This window comes from Emydura macquarii, unplaced genomic scaffold (assembly GCF_026122565.2).
Source record: "Emydura macquarii macquarii isolate MOO-44397 ecotype Brisbane River unplaced genomic scaffold, CSIRO-AGI_Emac_v2 contig_2865, whole genome shotgun sequence".
Classification (NCBI taxonomy): domain Eukaryota; kingdom Metazoa; phylum Chordata; order Testudines; family Chelidae; genus Emydura; species Emydura macquarii.
Window position 1 is genome coordinate 3,738 of NW_027133002.1, and position 4,664 is coordinate 8,401.

The following is a 4,664-nucleotide window of genomic DNA, read 5'->3' on the forward strand; positions in this document are numbered from 1 at the left end:
ATGATAATGGGATGACTTTGAGCACCCACAGGTGAAAACAAAGGTCCTTAAACAAAAGCCAGGCCAGCCAGTGTCCTCCTGGGAGAGAGTTCTTCAGTCTGGACGAGCTGGGATGCAAGGTGGGACAAGGGATGAGAGGATGCTGATGATGGGTGTTTTTTTCCCAAAGTCTCTTTTTAAAAAACCCAAAAAGGGGGAAAGTGGGCCGCATAATTCATCTGTCTCATTATTTTGTCCATCAATTAGGCCAAATATCTGACACACCAGTTTGGTTCATTTCCAGTTCCACATCTTCTTGCGCTTACCAAGCATGATTGTAACGTAGTACTTGAACCATACCAGTAGGCCCTTTCATTTAGCCAAATTAATTTTTTTCTGTCTCCTTTTCATATCTTTTCCCACCAACATTTAATATTAAAGGTTATTGTGACATCTTGTGAAGTCACTCAGACGTTTTACAGCTGAGCTCACAATTAGGGTACGGTTTTAGGCCCAGTTATTACAACAGCTCTCACAGTTCCTCTGCCACAGACTTTTGCAGAGAGAGGAATCTTTCACACAGCCCATCGTGCAAACATTTGTGTGAATACACAGTTAGGTATGCATCTAGCCACATGTGGGTGCAAATCTTCTCTTTGGGCAAGCACAAATGATAGTTTGTACCAAAGCAGGGGTGTACACCTGTACACAAGGACACACCAGCCTGCCTGTCTTGTAAACAATACAAACAGAAAGCACAGCGAAGTGAGGCCTGGGGCTCTGCCCATGCAAAAAATAACAGTTCACACAAATGATTGATGTTACCCCTTCTGCCTCTCCCCCTCATGGACCAAAGGCTGTTCCCAGTCCTCTGTCCTCACTTTTGACAAGATTGGTGTCTGCCTATGCTAGGGATTCTCAAACTGGGGGTCGCAACCCCTCAGGGGGGTCTTGAAGTTATTATGTGGAGGCCGCAAGCCACCCAGATCTGAAGGCAGCACCACCACCAGCAGCAGCACAGATGTAAGAGTGGCAATGGAACACTAAGTCTGCTGTGAAAAGTGATATTGACAAAGTTTATTTGCACCACCCCCCCCAGTATAATACAGTAACTATTTAAAAAAACAACTTTTCTGCTGTAGTAAGAAGTGAGAGCTTAAGGCCTATAAAACAGGCTAAGGCCTAAATGGAAAAAGCCGAGTGAACAGAAGTATAAGGGGACACTCAAGTTAACTGAAACTGGTACAGGAAAGTGCTGATACTGCAAGATTGTAAGACTGCCAAAATATTACTAAAATATGTAGTAGGTATAAGAGGTACCAAGATACTAACTCTCTGAAATGACACTTTTATGGATAGAAATGATACATGGAGTGGCGGTGCCCAAATCAACCTATCAACGGAAAAAGGTGGCATTAGACTATGTCAGGAGGGTAGCAACTACCTATGTCAAAGGGGGCAGAACGAAAGTGTATGTAACAGTGTATAAAAGAGGGTGTTCGAGGGAATACCGGCCTCCAGTCTAGGGGATAACGGAAAGTCCCGCCATTGGGCCGAGACCGTTGTAACGCCGCCAATATGAAACTGACCCAGAGATACTCCGTAAGTCATTTCTCATTGTGCTGCACGCAATAAACCTGGCCTGGGTGCCTTCGTTGCTCAGCTAATCTGTGGTCGTGTCGACTCATTCGATCGTGAGAGCCGTCTCAGTTTCCTGATCAGAACTGGGACAGCATCTACAGAGGGACACACGCATGCAACCTACACTGATAAACATCGGTGACCCACACACCGATTACCACACTGGTGACCCCGACGTGATTCGAACACGCAGCCTTCTAAGCTAGCTTATAACCATCATTCAATACAAATGTGTTTTAGTCTTAATTTAAAAGTGGCAAGAAAAGGTAAATTCATTTTAAACAATAGGGTTATAAATTTAGCATGTAAAATAGTGTTAAATATAAAAAACGTATTACAAAAAGTTTGAGGACCACTCTATGCAATCAAAGACCTTGCACAGTTCAGGAGAGCCAAGGTCTGCAAGAGCGGGGAGATGCAGTGAGTCAGGACCTGGTACATTGGCAGATCTGAGCGTGGGAGTTCAGGAGCAGAAATGTAGGGGGCCCTGCAGGTCAGGACTGAGGTGCATCAACAGAGCTATGTACCATACTTGAATCACCTCAGGTTTCCAGTCTTAGGCTTTTGGGGGGATTTCTCAAGACTCCTTCAAATGTCTCTGGTAACCCGGCAGCACTGTAGCTAAAGTGCCACGGTTCAGGGGCTGTATCCATGAATAATCACAGTACTTAGCTCTAAGGTGACCAGATAGCAAGTGTGAAAAATCAGGACAGGAAGTGGGGGGTAATAGGTGTCTATAGAAGAAAAAGCCCCAAATTTCAGGACTGTCCCTATAAAATGGGGACATCTGGTCACCCTACTTATCTCATACATGGTGATTTTCACCCAGACATATCAAAGCACTTTTCAAAGGACAGCATTGTTCACTTGGGGAAACTGAGTCGCAGGGTTGTGATGTGACTTGCCCATGGGCAGCGGCAGAGCTGAGGACTGAACCCAGGTCCCCAGTAGAGCTGTACAAATAACTAATCTTCCAGTTCAGTAGCCAAACTAAAAAAGGAAAAGGGGAAATTTTATTTTGTGTTGGCCCAAAATTATATTTATTTTTTTTAATTTCAGCGAAACAAAAAAGGGAAAAAAAATAGTTTTGAGTCAAGTGAAACAGTTAATTTAGTTTCTGAATGTTCTTTTACCTTCTTTGATAAAATTAATAGAATTGAAGTAAATGTTGAAATGCAATGTCCTTTCACATCAAAAAGTGGAAATATTTGTTTGGGGGGGAGGGGAGGATAGTTTTGTTTTGGTTTTTGTTTGGATTTGTTTGGTGGGCGTTTTTCAGCCAAAACAATTTGGCAAAGTCACTAAATGTTTCAATCGAACCTTAGCTGTGTTTTTTAGCAAAAGAAAAATGTGCCCAAAATTTTTTGCACAGCTCTAATCACTAGGCCGGTGCCTTATCTATATGCTTATCTTACTATGCTGCCTCCAAGGAAATTAAAGTTAAATACAAGAGAAGAGGAACAGAAAGGTGAGTTCTATGTAGGCAGGCTGCAAAAATGGTTCTGTTCTGTAGGCCTCACTGTCATCTTATAGTCATACTGGACTTGGTTCCTCACTCCCATAGAAGACACTGGAAAAATTCTTCTGTGGGGGACAGGATCCCCTTAGAATAGGGAATTAATTATTTTCCTGATGCAATAATAATAATAATAATAAAAGTATGATAATAAAAGTAACTATCAGCTATTACTTTTTTATTATTATATTATGTGTTTCATTACTTTTTTTCCCCAAATGCCAAGGAGTAAAACATGTGTGTGCTGGGGAGGGGTCAGAGTTTGCAGCATAAAGCCAGATCCCGTATTGTTACTCTGCATTCGTCTCAATGGTTTCAATGGGACGACTCACTTAGTAAGATACTCTCCGGTGTAAGGAAGGGCATCAGAATCTGGCCCAGAAGCAGCAGGGGCTGGAAGTTGTCAAACATTCCTGTTCTAATCTGCTTGTCAGTTTCAAGCACTTAAATCCCAGCTGCCTGGGAAAAGCCACATAAACAAGCCTGTTTTATCCACTGAAGCCTCTTCTGCTGGCCAAAGGGTCCATCGTGTGGCAGGCAGTTCACATTGCAGGCGCCCAGGCTGGGATGTGAACACTGTGTATGTTAGAAACCAGTGGAGAAAACAACTGTGAGCTTGATTCTCATCCCCCTTACATCAGTCTCCCCACTGAGTTCAGTGGTTCCTCCGGATTTCCACTGGTGTAACTGAGAGAAGAATCAGGGCGATGGCTCATAACACCCAGAGGGGCTCCCATGCTCTTTGGCAGAATCAGGCTAACATAGCCATCTCCAAGCTGCCCCAAACTCCCTGCCAGACCACACGTTACATACCTGGGGTGCATGTAAGTGTCATTTGGGGGGTCAGAGGTAGGCGACATTTTGACACAATCAAATCTATAATACTGATCTATTCCTGATTTATTTCTTAGGCCGTTGGTATACAGGTACAAAGAATCAGTCCCGGGCCCTTTAAATTTTTATTTGCATGTTTTTCTCCTTTGTAATTCCTGGGTGCCTGCACATTATCTGTGGGCTGATTGCTCCATGGGTCACTGGAGATCTCTGAGCTTGTCCACTGTTTATTAAGTGGGCCCCCAAGGAAAAATATAACTCTCATTTGTTTACATGCAACCTTTAATGGCAGGGTCCTCGTTAGCAGTAGCCGCTGAGTGGCCACTGAGGAATGGATTGCAGCCAATTAATTAACCTCTGGGCAGTTTAGCCCATTAGTTAGTGTCTAACTTTCCAGTTTTTAATCTGGCCCTTGGGTTGAGTGTCCAAAAGCAATCAACAGCTTAACCCTGCGGCTGCTGGACAAGCCTAAACGCTTCAGTGGTCAACCTGGAGCTTTACTGCCATCAGATGTCAGTCACACTTGACAGGTGTCTGCAGTGTGGCAGGGAATGGTGCAAAGGGGCCTATGAAAGATGTGTTGCCCAGCAAAGAAAAGGCACCAGGGGATCTTTAAAGAGGCAAAGATGCTGCATGGCATTTCCTCGGTTGGGTCGGGGTCACCCTTTCTGAGACAGGAGTTACAAGGCAACTG